This window comes from Nymphaea colorata, chromosome 7, assembly GCF_008831285.2.
Source record: "Nymphaea colorata isolate Beijing-Zhang1983 chromosome 7, ASM883128v2, whole genome shotgun sequence".
In the NCBI taxonomy this organism is placed as follows: domain Eukaryota; kingdom Viridiplantae; phylum Streptophyta; class Magnoliopsida; order Nymphaeales; family Nymphaeaceae; genus Nymphaea; species Nymphaea colorata.
In genome coordinates, this window is record NC_045144.1 from 11,071,187 (window position 1) to 11,081,033 (window position 9,847).

The following is a 9,847-nucleotide window of genomic DNA, read 5'->3' on the forward strand; positions in this document are numbered from 1 at the left end:
AGAAGTAGTGAAGTTCATAGATGTACTACCTCTCAAGCCAGACGCGTTTGTTTGGGGAACACTTCTTGGTCCCTGCAGTCTCCATGAGAATGTTGAGCTCAGAAAATTGGCAGTGAACAAGGTTCTAGAGCCAGGTCCCAGTGATTCAAGAGTCTATCTGTCATTGTCCAATATGTCTGTAGAGATAAGCAGCTGGGAAGATGTTACAATGATAAGGAATCTGATGAATGACTTTGGTATTAAAAAAGAACCAGGGTGGAGCTTAGTATAACAAGTTCATGTGATGAGAGTAACATCTGACCTCTTAAGTTTCCATGATTAGAGGAAAAAGAGAGAGTTGCTGATTGTGGTAGGTACGTCCTATATTTATGAATGGCTTCTGTTAACACCCCAAATTTTTTCACATCAAAATTGAAGCAATGTAAAAATTTCACAAAAGAATTGTGAAATTTTGCAATTTCAAAGCCAATTTCGAACCAAAACGCAATTTAGATTTGAATCATGAATTTGACTCATGATACAAATCCCAATGTAAGATTACGAGTCCAAACTATGTACAAATGTCATTTTAAATCCAAATTCAATTACAAATGTCAATTGAAATCCAAATTCAATTACAAATGTCATTTGAAATCCAAATTCAATTACAAATGTCATTTGAAATCCAAATCCAAATCCAATTGCAAAACTCAAATTTTGACTTAGATCCAAGAATTGGATCTAATTCAGTCTAGAATGCTACGTGGGACCCACGTGTGGGCCCCACATAGCCTCTGTGGTCAAGAGCCCCCCCAATGGTCACACCCCCCATTTAAAATAAATAAATAAATAAATGTTTTCTCCCAATTAAATGAAAAAATCATTTTCAAGGAGAAATGAATGATATCATAACTAAAAACCTAGGAAAAGAGAAACATTTATGCATCTCTCTTTTCTTTAACTAGGTCCTCTTTAAAGAGTTTTCAATTCTCGAAAAGCAATAACTAGGCGGATGAAATCCACTTAATTCAAGTAGGTTCGACCCTAGTGCACCCAAATCTTAGATAGGCTCAGTCAACATGAGCTCAGCTTGACCAAAAAGTAGGTTTGTCTCATGATCCAATTAATGGATGAAAATAGACTTTGACCGAACCAAACCCACTTTGACTAAACTCATTCAAAGTACAATTTAGCTCAACTAAGAGCTTTCTTGGCTCAAATTTATCAAATTACCTCAAACAAAATCAAACTACTCACAAATGAATGACTTCCGTCAATTGGTCGAAATTGAGCAATCTGGATAATTTTGCCCTTCTATGGTCAAATTGAAATTACAAAACCCAAATTGGTTTTATGAAAGGCAAATAAACATTTGGATTTGTCAAATGCATAAATCACATACCAAATTAAAATTCAATTTTTCAAACGAAAGTTTGATTCAGTTGAAATCCGCCTTCAATCAAATTATGGACGGAAATACACTTTTAGAGCCAAATTTTATAGAATTTTCAAATTTTATTCAAATTTAAATTTGATTATCATAATTCAATGGCATTTGGAGCTTAGAAACTAGGTTTTAACCTAACAAGCTCGATTTCAAACAAAAAAAATAAATAAATAGCACAAAATAAGGTAAAACCCTATGCAAGGGCATTTCTATCCAAATTTTTGGTCAACGTTGGTTAGCTATGTCTGAACGAAGGTTGACCACACCTTGCCCAGCCCACCTAGCTCGTGCAAATGGGATAAGAATGAGTAAATGGAGTCATTAAAACTCATTTAATCAATTTTTCATCTCCCTAAGCCTTGATTAATCTTCCAAGGCAAATAAAGGAGGTGGTTGAACCCACCTCCTCCTCTATATAAACCTCCACTTAGCCACCAGGGGGGGTGACAAAAATTTGAGGTATTCCATCAAGTGTTGGAGCCAAGGAGCTAGGAAGGAGAAGCCAAGGAAGAGAGGAGAGATTCATCCAAGCCCTCTCCCCCCTTTTCTCTTATTTTCTTCTTCATTTTCTTCTATTCTCTCCATTGATTTTGCTAAGTTAGGGTGCTTAAGTGAACCCTTACTTAGGATTTTCGTAGTAAGAAGCCTTCTTTCCTACTACAAATTCCTGCAATCAAGCTATTATGCTTCTAACTTTGCTAAGCTTGAATCCAAGTTTGGATTCTTGCTTAAGATTGCTTGATTTAGAAAGCAAGTGAAGGCGAAGATCAAGTATCAAGACCGACCACAAGGTAGGTGATTTTAACATATTTCTCATCTATTTTGGCTTATCGTTAGTTCATCTTAATTCTAGCAATTCGTGGGAGGGTTTATTTTCAGTTGTTTCATGGCTGGGAATGATGTCCAGCTAGAGAAAACCTACGATTAAATGTACATGTTAATGCATAATGCATGTATATGTTGGTTTTTCTTAAATATGAACCCATGTATCAAATTTTGGAAAGGGCCCCAAGGCCACGTCCCTTTCAAAACAACCAGCTTAAAACCATTTTGAACTCCCCATCATGAGAGAATCCCACGGTAAAAGAGTGATCTTGCTGCAATATATATATGATGAAAAAATCCTATTAAGGATTGATGCATTCTCATGAATGTAATCCACCTTTGCATGACAAAACTAAGGACGAACTAGCTTGAGCATTCATTTATGTCTTTCTAGCTAAAGTTATTTTGTTTGATGCTTTCTTTAATTGATCAAAGGTAGTAGGGGAGATTTGAAACAAGTTTTCAATCTTTCCACGTAAAAGAACCCAGCCATGAATCTTCATGATTCATGAGTTGTGTGGTCCTTTCATAAAATTTCATTTTCAAGAGTAAAGTACATATATGTATACATTGTTATATATATACATATATATGTTCAATCTCTTGTTAAAAATTGCTTTCCTCTCTTAAAATCAGATTGGAACACATTTCCAAACTGGTTTTAAGAAGATGGTTCATTTTGATTTTCATAGTACCAAGTTATGAAATCGTTTTCATTTCATTTTAAAATTTACTTAATTTCAGCAATCCATACATAAGATGTATGTACGTTGTTGAAATCAGATCATGTTTTATAGGAATTGGTTTAAGAATATCAAATTTCACATATTTGAAATGCCAACTATCCTAGAACCATCCAAAGAAGTTGACAATTTCATGAGTACGAAATCTGAAATTTGATGAAGGACTTCTCACTTCTATCTAAGAAACAAGCCCTTTATTGGAATCAATGTCCACAACTTTCAGCCATCTAAATCAATATAAGATCTAATTTTTTGGCTATCTTGAGACAAAAGTGGATGTCATCTACATCTCCCATCTATTTCGAAGATTGATTTTGACATCATTTTTGTATTTTTCATCATTTTGATAATTTTATGTTAAGTCTTAAGCTTATGGACTACATCTCTAATTCATGTGCTTAATCATATAATGAGCACATTTAGATAAAGTCCTACATTTTAATTAAAATCAATCTTTATATGTAGATTGTATGACATGTAATTACAATGGATTGACTTTGAGAGATTATGAGAAAGTGAAGAATGTATGTTTCATATGAACAAATCTTGAGAGATTATGAGAGAGGGAAGAATGAATGTTCCATATAGTTTTCCTTCTCATTTCATGCATTCACTTTCACTCAAAATCAATAGCACCACATACACATTCTCAAGAAGTTAAGTGATTCAAATTTGAGTTGCAAAAAGTGACCAAGTCATATTGCAACAAGAATTTGTAAACTTCTCTTAACTTCAAAAGAAAACACAAGCAATGCATTCATAATCTTAGCCAAAGTGTGTTTGGAAAACAGCACATTTTCTAATAATTTGGAACCTATGTTTCATCAAAAGAATGAACTCTACCTAACCAAATCACACGATTTGACAAAAGAAGAATTCAAAAATCAAGTTTCTTTGCTAAGAAAACTTAGCTATTTTCCAAAAGTCGATCATAATTTCAACTCATGAACCATCTAGAGTACACAACAAAGAACTCAACTTCACTCTTCAAAATCCTAAAGAATTATGTATTTCAAATCGAATGGCACAAAAACACAGGTTTTTTAACCAACTTGAAAATCCTCTAATCTTCAAAACGAGTTCAAATCACTTATTCAAAATGAATTTTGGTTCTTGAATCTAAAACTTCAAAAACAAATCCAGCAGGTGCATTATCAAAATATGTTTTGTTTGAATGTTTATCGCCTCTTAGTAAATGTCTTTTTATCGTAAAATTTATCCATAAAGTGTCATTGTCGTATTTAATTTTTTAAAGTGCTTATCTTGTCCTTGTAACATGATTTTACTATAGTGTATCGTAAAACAAGTATAGTAGTAAGTGCTTATCTTGTCCTTGTAAACATGATTTTACTACAGTGTATCCTAATACAAATCTAGTAATTGTGTTATCACGACTTTTTTAATGCTTATGAAATCCTTGTAAATCCTTTGTTGTGCTTATTGCGTCTTTGTAAGCATGATTTTAATTGAGTGTATCGTAAAACGAAGCCTATAGTTGCGTTATTGCATGATTTTTTGTCTGACTACTAATCTCCTCTTAGTAAATACTTTTTTATTGTAAAACCAATCTATATAGTGTGGTAGTCGTATTTAATTTTTTTGAATATTTATTGCGTCCTTGTAAACATGATTTGACTTGAGTGTACTCTAAAATGAATCCTGCAAGTGCGTTATCACATGATTTTTTGTGCTTATCGTGACTTTGTAAACATGAATTCATTTAAGTGTATCATAAAATGAATCTTGTAGTTGTGTTATTGCAATCTACTATGTCTAATTGCATATCACTGCTTTGTGAATGCTTTTTTTATCACAAAACTAGTCCATATAGTGTTGTTGTCTCATTTAATTTTTTGGATTGCTTATTGCATCCTTGTAAACACAATTTTACTTGAGTGTATAGTAAAATGAGTCTTGTAGCTACAGTTGCATTATTGCAATAAGTTTTGTCTGAATGCTTATCACCTCTTAATAAATGTCATTTTATCATCAAACCAGTACATAAAGTGTCATTGCGTCTGTGTAAACATGATTTTATTTGAGTGTGTCGTAAAATAAATGCTGCATTTGCATTATCGCAATCTGTTTTGTTTGGCTGCTTATCACCTCCTAGTAAATGCATTTTTTATCGTAAAATCAATACATACAGTATCGTTGTCACATTTAATTTTTCTAAATGTCTATTGCGTCATTGTAAACACAATTTTACTTGAGCATATCTTCAAATGAATCCTACGGTTGCATTATCGCATGATTTTTTGTGCTTATCATGGTGTTGTAAACATAATTTTATTTGAGTTTATAGTAGAACCAATCTTGCAGTTGCATTATCACAATGTGTTTTATCCAACTAGTTTTTGCCTCTTGATAAACACTTTTTTATTGTTAAACTTGTTCATATTGTGTCATTGTCGCATTTAATGTTTTTTGAGTGCTTATCTATGTCGTGCAAACATGTTTTTATTTTATCATAAGACGAATCCTACAGTTGTGTTATTGCATTTTTTTTGTATGACTGCTTATCACCTCTTAGTAAACACCTTTTTGTCAACATGTTCATATAATGTCATTATCGCATTTAATTTTTCCAAGTACTTATTGTGTCCTTGTAGACACGATTTTACTTAGTGTATCATAAAACAAATTCAGCAATTGTGTTATTACAAGATTTATTATGCTTATCTTAGTAAATATCTTTTTATCATAAAACCAGTCCATACTGTGTCATCGTCGCATTTAACTTTTCTAAGTGTTTATCATGTCCTTGTGAATAAGATTTTATTTGAATGTATCCTAAAATAATCTTGCAGTTGTTTTATCGCATAATTTTTTGTATGACTGCTTATCGCCCCTTGGTAAATGCCTTTTTATCATAAAAATAGTCAATATAGTGTTGTAGTAACATTTAATTTTTTATGAATGCTTATTGCTTCCTTGTAAACATTATTTTACTTGAGTGCATTGTAAAACGATTCCTATAGTTGCATTATTGTATAATTTTTTGTGATTAATGAGTATTAATATGGTTCATTTGAATGTATCATAAAACGAATCCTACAGTTACATTATTGCAATCAGTTTCATTCGATTGCTTATCACCTCTTTGTAAACGTCTTTGTGTCGCAAAACCAATCCATAAAGTGTCATGACGTGTAACTTTCTGAGTGCTTATCACATCCTTGTAAGCACGATTTTGCAAGAGTGTATCATAAAATGAATCTTGTAGTTACGTTATCACATAATTTTTGGGTTTAACACTTCCTTGTAAACATGATTTTATTTCAGTGTATTGTAAAATGAATCCTGCGTTTGCACTATCACAATTTATTTTGTCTGACTGCTTATCACCTCTTAGTAAAGACTTTTTTATTATAAAAACAAAGAATACAATGTCGTTGTCACATTAATTTTTTTCGAGTGCGTATTGTGTCCTTGTAAACACAAATTTTACTTGAGTTTATCGTAAAATGAATCATTAAGTTATGTTATCACATGAGTTTTAGCACTTACTGCTTCCTTGTAAACATGATTTTATTTGAGTGTTTCCTAAAACGAATCTTGTAGTTGCATAATCACAATATGTTTTGTTCGACTGAATATCGCATCTTTATAAACACCTTTTTATCGTAAACCCAGTCCAGACAGTGTCATTGTCATATTTAATTTTTTTGAATACCAATCACATCTTTGTAAACATGATTTTATTTGAGTGTATCATAAAATGAATCATGCAGTTGCGTTATCATAATTTGTTTTGTCCGACGGCATGTTGCCTCTTATCAAATGACCTATTATCGTTAAACTAGACCATAAAGTGTCACTGTGCCATTTAATTTTTTCGAGCACTCACTGCATCCTTGTAAACATGATTTTACTTGAGTATATTGTAAAGTGAATCCTATAGTTGCATCATCGCAATCTGTTTTGTTAGATTCTTACCGCCTCTTAATAAATGCCCCTTTTATCATAAAACCAATCCTTATAGTGTCGTTGTCACATTTAATTTTTTTAAATCTTTATCACATCCTTAAACAAGGTTTTATTTAAATGTATCGTAAAACAAACCCTACAGTTGCATTGTCATAATCTGTTTTGTCTGACTACTTGTCACCTCTTAGTAATAGTTTTTTATCATAAAACTAGTCCATAATGTGTTAATGTCACATTTAATTTTTTCTAGTGCCTATCGTGTCGTTGTAATCACGATTTACTTGATGGTATCATAAAATGAATCATGCAGTTGCGTTATTGCATGATTTTTGTTTTTGGTTGTCGCATCCATGTAAACACAATTGTATTTGAGGGTATCGTAAAATGAATCCAGCAGATGCGTTATCGCATGATTTTTTTCCTAACTGCTTATCACCTATTAATAAATGTCTTTTTTTTGTAAAACCAGTTTGTACAGTGTCGTTGTCGCATTTATTTCTTTTGAGTGCTTATCACTTCCCAATAAACATGATTTTATTAGAGTGTATCCTAAAATAATCCTGTAATTGCGTTATCGCAATTTGTTTTCTGAGATTACTTAACACCTGTCAGTAAATGCATTTTTATCATCCAACTAGCCCATAAAGTTTCATTGTCATATTTAATTTTTCTAAGTAATTATGGGGTCCTTTTAAACATGATTTCATTTGAGTGTATCATAGAAAGAATCCTGTAGTTGTGTTATGACAATCTGTTTTTTCTGACTACTTATTGACTCTTAGTAAACACTTGTTTATTGTAAAATTAGTCCGACTGCTTATCGCCTCTTAGTGAATGTTGCGCTTAATTTTTTCAAGTGCTTATCCTATCATTGTAAACATGATTTCATTTGAGTGTATCGTAAAATGAAACTTGCATTTGCATTATCCCAATCTGTATTGTCCGACTATTTGTCAATTCTTAGTAGACACATTTTTTATCATAAAATTGCGTATTGCATTATTGTAAACACGATTTTACTTGAGCATATTGTAAAATGAATCATGTAGTTGCATTATTGCATGCATTTTTGTGCCTATCACATCCTTGTAAACACAATTTTATTTGAATGTATCATAAAACAAATCCTATTGTCGTGTTATCAAACTTTGTTTTGTTTGACTACTTTTTCGCCTCCTAGTAAATATCTTCTTATCATAAAACTAGTCCATATAGTGTCGTTGTCGCATTTAATTTTTTCTAGTGCTTATTTAGGCCTTGTAAAAATTATTTTCAATAAATGTATTGTAAAATGAATCCTTTAGTTGTGTTATCACAAATTTGTTCTGTCCAACTGCTTATCGCCTCTTAGTAAACACCATTTTATCGAAGAACTATTTTGTACTATATCGTTGTCGCATGCAATTTTTTCAAGTGCATATCGGATCCTTGTAAACACAATTTTACTTGAGTGTATCATAAAACAAATCTTGTTGTTGCGTTATCACAAGATTTTTTGTGCTTATCGCATCCTTCTAAATGTAATTTTATTGAGTATATCAAAAAATAAATCCTATGGCTGTGTTATTGCAATCTGATTTGTCCGACTACTTATTGCCTCTTAGTAAATATCTTTTTATCATAAAACCAATCCATAAAGTGTTGTTGTCACATTTAATTTTTTTGAGTATTTTTTGCATCCTTGTAAACATGATTTTACTTGAATATTCCATAAAACGAATCCTAAAGTTGGGTTATAGAACAATTTTTTGTGTTTATCGTGACCTTGTAAACTCGAGTCCTATTGTTGCATTATCACAATTTCTATTGTCTGACTGCTTATCTCCTCTTAGTAAATGTTTTTTTATCGTAAAAGTAGTCCATACATTGTCGTCTTTACATTTAATGTTTCTGAGTGCTTATCGCATCCATTTAAACATGATTTTACTTGAGTGTATCATAAAACGAATCATGCAACTACATTATCGAATGATTTTTTGTTTTATTGTGACCTTATATACATAATTTTATGTGTATTGTAAAATGAATCCTATACTTGCATTATCGCAATCTATACTCTCCAAACAAAGATTTTCGTCCCTCATTTAACTCAAAGCAAAAACACTTAATTCAATCCTAAAATGACTTTAAAAACTTGAAGCTTTCAAATCCAAAATTTTTAATTTCATCTCAACCTCTCAAAAGTTGAGCCTTCCAAAATCGACAATTTACCTCTTATTTCAAAGTTCAAAAGAAGTTCAAAATCCGGCAATGTTATCTTTTCAATTTCTCGAAATTGGTTGATTGACTAAACCCTTGATTATTTCCAAAATTATCAATTTCAATCTCAACTCCAAATTCATAAATCCAAATCCAAATCCAATTCCAATTCTGGAAACAAACCAATGGCCCTGATTTAAAATTATTGGAATTAAAAAAAATCCAATCAAGTCCAAATATTCATCCAAGTCAAATTTTCAAACCAATTCAAGTTTTCGATTGTTAAAATCGAATTTCAAATCAATCAAGTTTGAAAATAAACTTAAAAATAAAATCCAATCCTTTGTGCAAGCATATAGGAAAATCATTAATCAAATGACTTGTACAAATTGAGAAATGATAAACATTGGCCCAATTACCTCTATTGACATGTACAAATTGTGAAACGGTCAGGCTTCGTACCGATGAGTGTACCAATTTCTATTGCTTCACATGGCTTCCTATTTGTTAGAGAGTTGTGAACAACATGGTAGAATATGATGCTCTCATTCAAGGCCTCAAAATGTTGCATGAGTTCAATGTCAAGGAAGTTCATGTCTTTGAAGACTCAATGGTGGTAATCAATCAAATACAAGAAGAATGGTAGACTAAAGATGATAAACTCATCCCATTTCAAGAAATTGCTCGAACTCTTGCAAGTACTTTGGAGAATGTCAAGTCTTTC